The sequence below is a fragment of the Asterias amurensis genome, chromosome 3 (genome assembly GCF_032118995.1).
Source record: "Asterias amurensis chromosome 3, ASM3211899v1".
Lineage (NCBI taxonomy): Eukaryota > Metazoa > Echinodermata > Asteroidea > Forcipulatida > Asteriidae > Asterias > Asterias amurensis.
The window spans coordinates 10,474,829-10,488,603 of record NC_092650.1 but is presented as its reverse complement, the minus strand read 5'-3'; the positions used below and the strand labels follow the sequence as shown (position 1 = coordinate 10,488,603).

General features: G+C 35.3%; 1 long non-coding RNA gene across 1 annotated transcript; it reads right to left on the bottom strand.

Moving 5' to 3' along the window:
* Positions 1-9,959: 9,959 nt before the first annotated feature.
* LOC139935105 (uncharacterized) lies at positions 9,960-13,349 on the bottom strand. The gene is made up of 2 exons (XR_011785756.1): positions 13,202-13,349; positions 9,960-12,524 (listed from the first exon to the last, which is right to left on the bottom strand). It is a non-coding gene; the product is annotated as an uncharacterized lncRNA (long non-coding RNA).
* Between the last annotated feature and the right edge of the window lie 426 nt (positions 13,350-13,775).

The following is a 13,775-nucleotide window of genomic DNA, read 5'->3' as shown; positions in this document are numbered from 1 at the left end:
TAAAATGTTTGAAAGGGTAAACTGTAAAACTTTGCGCTTAAAAATTACAGTAATTTACTGTCAGCTGAGTTGCCAGTAAGTAACTGTGATTTTTACCGGCATTAGGGGCGAATTCAAAATTAAACAATCGGTAACTCGGGGTAAATCTTCATTTTCCCCCGGGGTATTACGAGGCAAAAGGAAGTCGGACCATAATGAGCTAATTATCTACAGGTCAATGAACATCGCTCTTGGGGCCACAGAGAGCCCAGTTTACTTCTCTGATATCGCTGCCGGCAGCCCTTTGGTTTGGCAGAGGCTCATTTAATTCGTAATTGATACTGTTCAACAATAGATAAGTGGAGTTTGTGGTCCATTGGTTTCTTTAGAACCGATGAGTACCTGAATGGATCAGCAGACCATTTATTGGAGCAGCCAGGCAGCTGTCACTAATCCGATCATCCCTTGCTAAAGTAATCCCACACAAAAATCTTGCCTTTTGTTAAATTGCTCTTTGTATCCGCGGTCACCCAACCATGCCCAAGTTGACCCAGCATGTGCAGATGGATATTCATGACTCTATTGTTCGTATGCAAGGCTGTAAATACCCTGTATTACCTCGGGTGATTCTTAAAAAGCCCCCGAGTTACCGCTTGTTTAATTTTGAAATTGTCCCTTACTGTAAATAAAATTTAAAACAAATAAGTAAAAACAGAGTTTGGAGTTTTAACACATTTCTATTATAGCACAACTAGCCAACTTGACGTAAAGTGATTTGTGTGTAAACGGATTTTGTACAGTATGCAGTTCATTTAATTAGGCATATTGAAGAATATTGATGTAAACACAATGCTTACTGCATGGATGTTTTGTTCAAGCTAAATCACCCAGCAGGTGAACTATTTTACAAAGATGTAACAGAAATGAGACAAACTCAGCTTCTTTGTGTTACCTGTGATCATCACTTGTCTAATCCATACAACGAAATTAGTAAAGGATCTTTTTCAAGTACAAAAGATTTTGAAATTTTGAAAAGCTTTGTGTGTTGGGCGCAAAAGCTAATGTACGCCAAATTGAATTATGTGGAACACAATTGGCATAGCTATTATTAACAGCGCGTATTACACACCGACCGACGCGCAAAAAACGCAAATGAAACAGTGTCACACTGTCTATACCTGGTAAATTAAGTTGCTTTAAACATAAGGGCATTTATGAACGGAAATAAAAGAGTAGTGACTCCATATCTAAAGCGGACGTTTAAATCCTTGCAGGGTCGTTACGGTGCGATAAAGGCCCTCGCCTTCCGCTCAAGCCTTTATCACATGGCCACAACCCTGCCATTTTTAAACGTCCATTTAAGAACTCGTCGCCTACTCTTTGATTCCCTTATTAATTTCATTGTGTATTCCAAATGTAGGGCAACAGATCTACGAATCATTGTATGTATTTGTTTTTCTTGTCCCAGTGCTAACTAAATTAACCATAATAATAATGTGGCCTTTGTGTACTTATCAAATTTGTACAAAGCTATTGGGTTAGTTACTAAAATTTGTACTTACCAAGGTTTGCCTGAAATTGTGTATTAGGTCTTGTGTACTGATAAGATTTTGCATTAAATTTGCCAGAAATTGTGTACAAGGCTATTGTACCTCAGCCTCCTTTACTAAAATTTAAACTTTGCCGAAAATGTTTGTACAGTGCTTTATACAGCCTTGTGTACTTATAAAACTTTGCCTGAAAAAGTGTTCAAATGTGCTACTTGTATAGCATTTGCTACAAAATGTGTAAAAGGCTTGTGTGTTTGGAAATGTGTTTAAAGCCATTATACACTTTCCGTACAGAAAAAACACTTTGCTTGAAAATGTAAGAGCTAGTACTTACTAGACTGGTGCATATGTCTTGTGTAGTTGTCAAATGTTGCTTGAAAATGTTTACAAGGCCTCGTGTACTTTTTCTCCTAAAATTATCAAATTTTGCCTGAAACTGTATCTCAGGCCTATATAATAATAATAATATAGCCTTGTACAGTTGCCATATTTTGCCTGAACGTTATCAAACCTTGCCTGAATCTGACAAGGCTTAGGAAATGTGTGTTATCAAGTTTGGTTGACAATGTTTGTGTTGAAAACTATAGCCTTGTGTACAAATTCTGAACTATCACATTTTGCCTGAAAAGATGTACAGGCCTTGCGTACTTACAAAAGTGTTGTTCTTAAACTAAAACTGTTGAACTATTGTGTACAAGACTGTAGCCTTGTGTAATAATTAAATTTTGCCTGAAATTATCAAATTTTGCCTGAAATTATCAAATTTTGCCTGAAAATAAGTACAAGACTATACGGTACACAAGGCTTGTGTACTTCCCTGTAGCATGTCAGTTACAATCTTGTCTGACTTAGAATAACTTTTACTCATTGATGCAGTCTGCTTACCGCAAATTCCATAGTACCGAAACTGCTCTGTTGAAAATTCAAAACGATTTGTTAATGGCTATGAATAGAAAACATGTTACCCTGTTGGTTTTATTACATTTAAGTGCTGCATTTGATACACTGGATCATGGTATTTTACTGAGTACACTTAAGTCTCGCTTTGGAATTGATGGTACAGCCCTTAACTGGTTTCGCTCATACCTTGATGGCAGATCACAAAGGGTTTCGATTAATGGTAAACTGTCTCATAATTATAATTATTTGCATGTAATGGTTTGTATCTAAATGACAATAAAACTGAATTCTTGATCATAGGTACCCGTCAGCAACTATCGAAGGTTACACTGGATGGTATTCAGGTTGGGCAGTCAATTGTGTCACCTGTTTCCCTTGCCCGAAGTCTAGGTGCATGGTTTGATGTCAATATGTCAATGAAAACCCGCGTTTCTGAAGTTTGTGGTAGTGCATTTTATTATTTGCATAACATTAAGCGCATAATAAATTTTTTGTCTAAGGAATGTACTGAAACACTCATTCATGTGTTTGTCTCTAATAGACTATATTACTGTAATAGTCTTTTTTTATGGCTTACCCAACACTAAGATTAAACAACTCCAGAGAGTGCAAAATGCTTGTGCCAGGCTGGTCTGTAATGCTTTCAAATATTGCCATATTTCTCCACTACTTATGGATTTACATTGGCTCCCTGTTCGGTTTAGAATTGAATTTAAAATTTGAATGATCACTTACAAAATTCTTCATATTTTAGCTCCTCAGTTTTTAATTAGGCTTGTTTCGATCAAACCCCTATCTCGCTGAGGCCTTCGCAGTTCTGATAATGGTATTTTTCTTAGTCACCCTGTTGGTTGTAGTAAGGCCGCTCTTGGGGACAAGGCCTTTGAATGTAGTGCTCCCCACCTCTGGAACAAACTCCCCCTCATACTAGGATCGCTGGCAGCCTCAATATTTTTAAATCGGTCCTTAAGACTTATCTTTTTAAAGAAGCTTTTTACTGATTGTGCATATAAATATATTGTTCCTTTACTAGTTTGTTTTTGGTCTATCTTATGTTTTGCAATTTGAACTCTTCGGATTGTCCTGTAAGGTTCTTGTATTTTCAGTTTGTTTGGATTGCTGTATATTTTCCTGTTGTTAAAAGTTATGTTATTATAAATACTTTGTTATGCGCTTGTGTACATTTTTTGGAATGGGCGCAATATAAATGAATAAATTATTATTAAAATTAGTATCAAATTTTGTTTGAAATTGTGTTCTTGTGTACAAGACTATAGCCTTGTGTACTCCCTAAATTCTGCCTAAAAACAAGTACAAGACTATGTCCTTGTGTGCTTATAAAATTTTGCCTGAAATGATCAAATTTTGCCTGAAATGATATAATTTTGCCTGAAATAGTGTAATCATAAATTTGTATCTGAAATTATCAAATTTTGTCTGAAATTATCAAATTTTGTCTGAAATAGTGTACAAGACTGTAGTCTTGTGTAATCATCAAATTTTGCATGAAATGATCAAATTTTGCCTGCAAATAAGAAACAAGACTCTATGGTACACAAGCCTTGTGTACTTATCAAGTTGTGCCTGAATAATTATATAAATTTTTTCCTGAAATTGTGTACTTGTGCACAACACTATAGCTATGTGTACTCCCTAAATTCTGCCTAAAAACAAGTGCAAGACTATAGCCTTGTGTACTCATCAAATTTTGTCTGAAAGAGTGTACAAGACAGTAGCCTTGTGTAATCATCACAATTTGCCTCAAATGATCAAATTTTGCCTGAAAATAACCACAAGACTATAGCCTTGTGTAATCATCAAATTTTGCCTGAAATTGTGTACTTGTGTACAAGACTATAGCCATGTGTACTCCCTAAATTCTGCCTTAAAACAAGTACAAGACTATAACCTTGTGTACTAATCAAATTTTGCCTGAAATGATAACATTTTACCTGAAATGATAACATTTTGCCTGAAATAGTGTAATTATCAAATTTTGTCTGAAATAGTGTACAAGACTGTAGCCTTGTGTAATCGTCAAATTTTGCCTGAAATTATCAAATTTATCCTGAAATAGTGTAGAGACTGTAGCCTTGTGTATTCATCACATTTTGCCTCAAATAATCAAATTTTGCCTGAAAATAAGAACAAGACTATAGCCTGGTGTACTCCCTAGGTTCTGCCTAAAAACAAGTCCAGACAACCTTGTGTACGCATCAAATTTTGTCTGAAAGAGTTTACAAGACAGTAGCCTTGTGTAATCATCACATTTTGCCTGAAATGATCAAATTTTGCCTGAAAATAAGTACAAGACTATAGCCTTGTGTAATCATCAAATTTTGCCTGAAATTGTGTACTTGTGTACAAGACTATAGCCTTGTGTACTCCCTAAATTCTGCCTAAAAACAAGTACAAGACTATAACCTTGTTTACTGATCAAATTTTGTCTGAAATAGTGTACAAGACTGTAGCCTTGTTTAATCATCACAATTTGCCTCAAATGATCAAATTTGGCCTGAAAATAACCACAAGACTATAGCCTAGTGTAATCATCAAATTTTGCCTGAAATTGTGTACTTGTGTACAAGACTATAGCTTTTTCGTACTCCCTAAATTCTGCCTAAAAACAAGTGCAAGACTATAACCTTGTGTACTGATCAAATTTTTTGCCTGAAATGATAACATTTTACCTGAAATTATAAAAATTTTCCTGAAATAGCGTAATCATCATTTTTTTTTCTGAAATTATCAAATTTTGCCTGAACTAGTACACTGTAGCCTTGTGTAATCATCAAACTTTGCCTGAAATGATAAAATTTTGCCTGAAAATAAGTACAAGCCTATAGCCTTGTGTAATCATCAAATTTTGCCTGAAATTATCAAACTTATCCTGAAATAGTGTACAGGACTGTAGCATTGTGTAATCATCACATTTTGCCTCAAATGATCAAATGTTGCCAGAAATTAAGTACAAGACTATATAGCCTTGTGTAATCATCAAATTTTGCCTGAAAATAAGAACAAGACTATAGCCTGGTGTACTCCCTAGGTTCTGCCTAAAAACAAGTCCATACTATAGCCTTGTGTAATCATCAAATTTTGTCTGAAAGAGTTTACAAGACAGTAGCCTTGTGTAATCATCACATTTTGCCTCAAATGATCAAATTTTGCCAGAAATTAAGTACAAGACTATAGCCTGGTGTACTCCCTAGGTTCTGCCTAAAAACAAGTCCATACTATAACCTTGTGTACTCATCAAATTTTGTCTGAAAGAGTTTACAAGACAGTAGCCTTGTGTAATCATCACATTTTACCTCAAATGATCAAATTTTGCCTGAAAATAAGTACAAGACTATAGCCTTGTGTCATCATCAAAGTTTGCCTGAAATTGTGTACTTGTGTACAAGACTATAGCCTTGTGTACTCCCTAAATTCTGCCTTAAAACAAGTACTGATCAAATTTTGTTTGAAATAGTGTACAAGACTGTGGCCTTGTGTAATCATCACATTTTACCTCAAATGATCAAATTTTGCCTGAAAATAAGTACAAGACTATAGCCTTGTGTCATCATCAAAGTTTGCCTGAAATTGTGTACTTGTGTACAAGACTATAGCCTTGTGTACTCCCTAAATTCTGCCTTAAAACAAGTACTGATCAAATTTTGCCTGAAATTGTGTACTTCTGTACAAGACTATAGCCTCGTGTACTCCCTAAATTCTGCCTAAAAACAAGTGCAAGACTATAACCTTGTGTACTGATCAAATTTTGTCTGAAATAGTGTACAAGACTGTAGCCTTGTTTAATCATCAAACTTATCCTGAAATAGCGTACAGAACTATAGCCTTGTAATCTTCAAACTTTGCCTTAATTGATCAAATTTGGCCTGAAAATAAGTACAAGCCTTGTGTAATCATCAAATTTTGCCTGAAATAGTGTAATCATCAAATTTTGTCTGAAATTATCAAAATTTTTCTGAAATTATCAAATTTTGCCTGAAATAGTGTACAAGACCTTAGCCTTGTGTAATCATCAAATGTTGTCTGAAATCATCAAATTTTGCCTGAAATTATCAAATTTTGCCTGAAAATTAGTACAAGACTATATACGGTACACAAGCCTTGTGCACTTATCAAATTTTGCCTGAATATATCAAATTTTGCCTGAAATTGTGTACTTGTGTACAAGACTTGTGTACTCCCTAAATTCTGCCTTCAAACAAGTACAAGACTTATAACCTTGTGTACTGATCAAATTTTGCCTGAAATGATCAAATATTGCCTAAAACAGTGTTATCATCAAATTTTGTCTGAAATTATCAAACTTTGTCTGAAATTATCAAATTTTGCCTGATACAGTGAACAAAACTGTAGCCTTTTGTAATCATCAAACTTTGCCTGAAATTATTAAATTTTGCCTGAAATTATCAAATTTTGCCTGAAATAGTGTAGGCCTACAAGACTGTAGCGTTGTGTAATCATCAAATTTTGCTTGAAATGATCAAATTTGCCTGAAAATAAGAACTATACAGTAAACAAGCCTTGTGTACTTTCCCTGGAATTATCGAATTTGACCTGAAATTGTGTACAGACTAAAGCAATGTGTACTTTCAATTTTAGCCTGAGACTATCAATTGTTGCCTGAAAATGTGTAAAAATTTTTAGCCTTTCATATTTGCATGAAGCTTTCAAGTTTTGCCTAAAATTGTCTACTTAACCAGCCTTTTCTACTATTTTTTGTTTATTTTGTCTGAAAAGTAGCAAATATTGCCTGAAATAGTGTAAGACTTGTGTTATCAACTTTTGGCCTAAAATTATAAAATGGTTGCTGAAAATGTGTTCAAGGCTAATGTGTACCCTACTAAAGCCATTTTTACTTACCAGGTTTTGCCTGAAAGTGTGTATAAAACCTTGTGTGCCTGAAATTATCAAACTTTGCCAGGAGTTGTGAACTTTATCAAATTTTGCCTTAATATATCAAACTTTGTCTAATATTGTGTACTTGTGTACCCCCTAAATTCTGCCTACTGATCAAATTTTGTCTGAAGTTACCAAACTTTGCCTGAATTTGGCCTTGTGAGCTTTCAAATTTTGCCTGAAGCGATCAAATTTTGCCTGAAATTGTATACAATTGTGTACTAAACAAGATCACCTGGCCTTGTGTATGCACCAAAGTTTGCATGAAATGGTCAAATTACACGACTTTATCCTTGTTTATCATCAACATTTGGCCTGAAATTATCAAATTTTGCCTAAAAATCTATTCAAGGCTAATGTGTACACTACTATAGCCATTTGTATTTACCAGGTTTCGCCTGAAAGTGTGTATAAGGCCTTGTGTGCCTAAAATTATCAAACTTTGCCAGGAGATGTGTACTTGTGTAATCATCAAATTTTGCCTGAAATGTTCAAATTTTGCCTGAAATAGTGTACAAGACTGTAGCCTTGTGTACTCCCTAAATTCTGCCTAAAAACAAGTACAAGAGTATAATAGCCTTGTCTACATATCACATTTTGCCTGGAATAGTGTACAAGACTGTAGCCAATTGTGTAATCATCAAATTTGCCTGAAATCATCAAATTTGCCAGAAATTATCAAATTTTGCCTGAAAATAAGTACAAGACTCTACTGTACACAAGCCTTGTGTACAAATTTTGCCTGAATATAAATTCTGCCCCAAAACAATTTTGCCTAAAATTAACAAATTTTTGCCTGAAAAAGTGTAGGCCTGCAATGCTAAAGCATTGCTACACCAATTTTAGCTTGAAACAATCAAATTTTGCCTGAAATTGTATACAGTCTTGTGTACTTAACACAAGGACACCTGTCCTTGTGTACTATAGCCTTGTGTATTCACCAAAGTTTGCCTAAAATTAACAAGTTTTGCCTGAAATACTGTACAAGACTGTAGCCTTGTGTATCATCAATTTTGCTGGAATTATCAAATTTTGCCTGAATATATCAACATTTGGCCTGAAATTGTCTACTTGTGTACAAAACTTGTGTACTCCCTAAATTCTGCCTAAAAACAAGTACAAGGGTGTTATATAGCCTTGTATACTTAAAACATTTTGCCTTAAATAGTGTACAAGACTGTAGCCTTGTGTAATCATCAAAATTTGCCTGAAATTATCAAATTTTGCCTGAATATATCAAAACTTTTCCTGAAATTGTGTACTTGTGTACAAGACTATAGCCTTGTGTACTCTCAAAATTCTGCCTAAAAACAAGTAACTTGTGTACTTATCAAATTTCGCCTGAACATGTCAAAATTGTCTGAAACATCCCTAAATTCTGCCTAAAACAAGTACAACGGTGTAATACCCTTGTGTACTTATCACATTTTGCCTTAAAATAGTGTACAAGCCTTGTGTAATCATCAAATTTTGCCTGAATATATCAACAATTTTCCTGAAATTGTATTTGTTCACTCCCGAAATTCTGCCTAAATTGTGTATAAGGCCTTGTGTGCCTGAAATTATCAAACTTTGCCAGGAGTTGTGTACTTTATCAAATTGCAAGACTATAAATAGCCTTGTGTACTGATTAAATTTTGCCTGAAATTGTGTACGCAGCTATTGTGTACAATATAGCCTTGCGTACTTATGCCTAAACATATGTACAAGGTAAAAGTCTTGTGTTCTTATCAAATTTTGTCAGAAAATTAGCAAATTCTGTCTGGCAATTAGCAAGATTTGCATGAAAATGTGAACAAGGCTATTGTGTACAAGCGATAGCATTGTGTACTTGTGAAATTTCTCCTTAAATTGTGTACGCAGCTATTGCGTACAATAGCCTTGCCTACTTATCAAATTTTACCTGCAATCTAAAATGGTGTACAAGGCTATCGTGTTCAAGTACTTGTATAGAGTAGCTTGGGTAGAGCAGATGAAAACACAAGTTGGTTTAAACCAGCAGCCTCAAGCATGTTCAGAAAAACCTTGGATTCTTTGTTGTTGGGATCAAAAACATGAATGTTGAACTCTCCGACCAGAGCGGTTTTACAGTCCAAAACAGTGGTAGATTTGATGACAGTCGAAAAATGAGCGTGTCAAACCTCAGGTTGTTTCTTGAAGGAAGAAGTTGATAAAAGGCACAGAGGCTATTCAATTCAATTAAAAAAACTTTAATAATCTTCAATAGTCAATTAATTCTGTTGGCGTGCTTCATATAAAACATTTACAGTTACGGCTGGAAGTAAACAAAATACAATTAGTTAAAAATATATAGATTACTTGACACAATGACAAGAAGCAGGTAAGTAAGAGTGGTGTGAAACCACAGCAATTACAGACAACTGAATAAATATAAAACACATTAGTTGAATATACATTAATAAGAACCACAAAACAATTTATAAATACAGTGTAAACAGATAAACGGTGGTGAACCAGACCTCCAAATAGCTGACACCCAGCATACAAAAACAGTTGAAAACAAGTGCAAAACAAAAACCACTCAGAACAGGTCTGAATGGAACAAAACAGAAATGTCCATCTATTTGGGGGAGGGGGGTGTTCTAGATCATTGTTAAACAATTGCCTAAGTACATGATTATCTCTTAAGTATCTGTCGCTCACTGACCTTGGTTAAGTCTCTCTGTGGCTCTCTGATAATTTTGAGACCCAAGTCTAACAATCCTTTTCAAACTGTTTTTGTTCTTGACACTTAAGTTACAAAATACAAGGAAATAAATGAAAAACATAACACACTTTCAATAAACAACTGATAAAACAGACTGTTCAACTGTTGAACAGAACAGGGCAAAATTTCAAAGAGCTGCTTAATGGTTAGCAATTTTTTTTGCTTAACGTAGCAAAAATAATCGCTTAAACCATGGAGGATGTACACATATTTCACGAGGTTAAGCACGTAAACAAACGGCACGCACAAGATTGTAAATCATTTGCTGCAGCAAAATAGAAGAAGGTAGGCCCCCTACTGACAAAATGGCGGGCAATATAAATGCAGAGTGGCGATAAAACAAAAATTAACGCCTTCTCTGTTTTCCATGTACTATTTGTAATGATTCAAAGCGCCACTTGAAAGGTTTACACAACCTGAGAGAAAATAAGAAGATAATACTTTGTACATCATTCCTTAAACATTTCAGACGCGTTTACTTCGCTACACCTACCATACAAACACACGTCAAATACACACCCAAATGCACTGCTGCACGCCACACCAATAACATATTGCAATTATGTTGCACTGTGTGTGTGTGAAGGGCCCAATGGCATAGGGCTGTTTAACAGTAAGAAAATTTGTTTGCTTAACATAGCAACAAAAATTGCTTAAGCGTAAACCTATTTCACGAGCGAATGCTAGCTTAGGCACGTAACATTTTAGATGTTTGCTTTAGCAAAAAGCAAGGTGATGACAAATTGGCGTGCAAAATAACTGCGGAGTGGCAAGAAAAAAAGTCATCACCTTCTGTGGTCTGATATGTATTATTGTTTAATGGTTAAAAGTGCCCCTCGAAAGGTTTACACACTAACTTGAAAGAAAACAAGAAGATAATACATTGTACGATCATTTGTGAAGCTTTTTAGACACTCGTTTGGGTCACTACACCTACCCTCAAACACACATACAGTATACACCGCTGCGCCGGCACAATACAACATTCGCAGTAATGTTGCACTATGCGAATGGGGTGCAAATGCATAATAGAGGCTTGAAGGACCTTTAAAGCCTCTGTTTTTGATAATAATTAATTATTTTGAGTAATTACCAATATTGTCCACTGCCTATAATAAGTGAAACAAAGAAAGAGTATAACACATGATAACACAACCTATTAACCCAAATCACCTGACGTCTTTAAATGTATATAGCCCATTTCACAGCAACCATCTCAATGCGTTTTAGTGCCCTTGGCAAATAATATTCTTTAATCTTTCTAATCTAATAGCAAAAATAACACCTGGCACGTGATGATGAATTGAGCTGTAAGAACTTGACTCTCGATCATGAATATGTATGAGGTATAGTAACCTGTAATCTTAAACAAAACCACACACAAAAACTTTAAAGGCACTGGACACTATTTTATGAAGTTGCAAGTTCTCCGGAGTTGATAGGGATGGTAGTTGAATGTGCGACAGACTCTGCGACAGAGATTTGCTGATGGCCTCTCTTGGTCTGTTCTCTTAGAAGTTTGTACACGAATTGAGTGAAGACCAGTAGTAAGGCATTTGACTATAAACATTTATGGATACCAGTAAAAAAAAGGGGAAAGGGGAAGTAGAAGATGATGGAAAAGGAGTGCAGTGAACCTATTCAAAAACATTGTTGTGCTTCCATTTGGGCCTCACATATCTGCAGATTTTGTAGTATTAAATAAATAAAATTAAAAAATAATTTCTTTTAGCGCGCATTTAACAATTACCATCTGAATGAGCTTGCATTGATTTAACGTCCCACTAAAAAACTGGGTCCTACACACTTCAAGATGAATTTTGCTTGGTTCATGAGTAATGAACTTTTGAATTACGAAATTTGAAGTAAAGGTCACATGGGATCATACATCAAGCAAGACTTATAACATAATTATTTATTTGCAAAAGTGCTTTGATATGCAACTACCTTGTAAGCTAACTATTAGTAATTAATGTTCTCATTTTAAAATAAATAAGAAAGTTAATTAATTAGTTTAAGCTAATTATTACACTTAATATTTCATGACCTTAGTTTTAACATGATAAAGAATCAGACTCAGTTGTGTCTTAGCAACAGGACTTATTAAAAAAGTCCCTCATAAGTTTGTTGACATCCATGAGAGGATTGAAATTGTGCATAATATTTATGCAAGTATCAAATGGAAGTGCTCTTTTCTTTGTCCTTTCAACATGTTCAAACATGAAATTCTAGGCCTGCTCATGAGTCTGTCTACACTGCTCTCCCTTTCAATGTTGGTTTTACATGTATCTTTCACAAAATGATTTGTTGTCATGATAATTCTTAGCAGTATTACCTTAGCGTCCCTTGTTCCTAGGCAACATCTTAGCAGAATATGAACAACTGAAGAGGTTTTTCATGCGGATCTTATTTTCTTTTGTGCTTGCTTGTCTGGTCATATGCCTCTTACAGACCTGTGAAGAAAATGATTTGGTGTTGAAAAACAAAAGTGAATAAATTGGGACTCGAACCAAAGACCTCCAGATCAACGAGCTGGCGCTCTACCAACTGTGTCATCTAGCCCTATGTTGACAGTCTCCTCTTTTTAAAAATATTTTTGTTTGGGGTGAAAGTCAGAAGCCACACAACCAATAACTGTCATGTAGCAAGATATCTCACCCAGTGTGTGATGCCTGGCTACACTGCAGCTGTATGGCTGTGACTGACACTCCCCGGCCGAACAAAGAGGTTGACAAAAAAGGGTGACCGCTAACATAGGGCTTGATAGCTGAGTTGTTTTTTATAATGACCCCAAACTGCAAGCAATTAGCATACCGCAAGCTTCAAAAACATTGAGAGGGAACCAGTAGCTCTATCTTGATGCATCGTTATAAAGGGCGCTCTGCATAGTCTTTAACATAGAATGTGTCACTCACAGGATTAATTTAGATATCCAAATACGATCATTCAAAATCACACCTCAAAGGGTTTGTTTTGGCGACTAAATAATTAAATTGAAACTGTTTGAATTCTGGACGCAAAGCTTCAACACAGGAGTTCAGTAACTGTAAAACCTATTATTTTGTTAGCAGTACTGGAGTTTAGCAAATTTATTTATAGACAAAATAACAAAAGATTGACAACAACTGACCTGGTATGTTGCAGGACGATGACAAAGATTTCACTGCAGTAAAGTTTCAATCGTACTTTATGGGCTCGGGTCTCTTACAAGAGGCCTTACTGCTGGGGTGCCTGTCCGCAAATCTTCTCGTACATCTCAGAGTGTCATAGTCTCAACAACTCCTACAAGTAAAATAAAGAATTGGGAATTGAGCAAAGGAAAATTTGCCCAGTCTGTTTCCTTTAGGTTTATTGTTTAAAGACAGTGTGACACTTTTGGTACTTGTCAAAAACTAGCCTTCACAACTGGTGTATCTCAACCTGTGCTTAAAATAACAAACCTGTGAAAATTTGAACTCAATTGGTCATCGAAGTTGCGAGATATTAATAAAAGAAAAAACACCAAGTTGTCACACGAAGCTGTGTGCTTTCAGATGCTTGATTTCGAGACCTCAAGTTCTAAATCTGAGGTCTTGAAATCACATGACGGGAAAATTACTTTTTTTCCGAAAACTACGTCTCTTCAGATGGAGCTGTTTCTAACAATGTTTTATACTATTAACCTCTCCTCATTACTCTTAACCAAGAAAGTTTTTTTAATAATA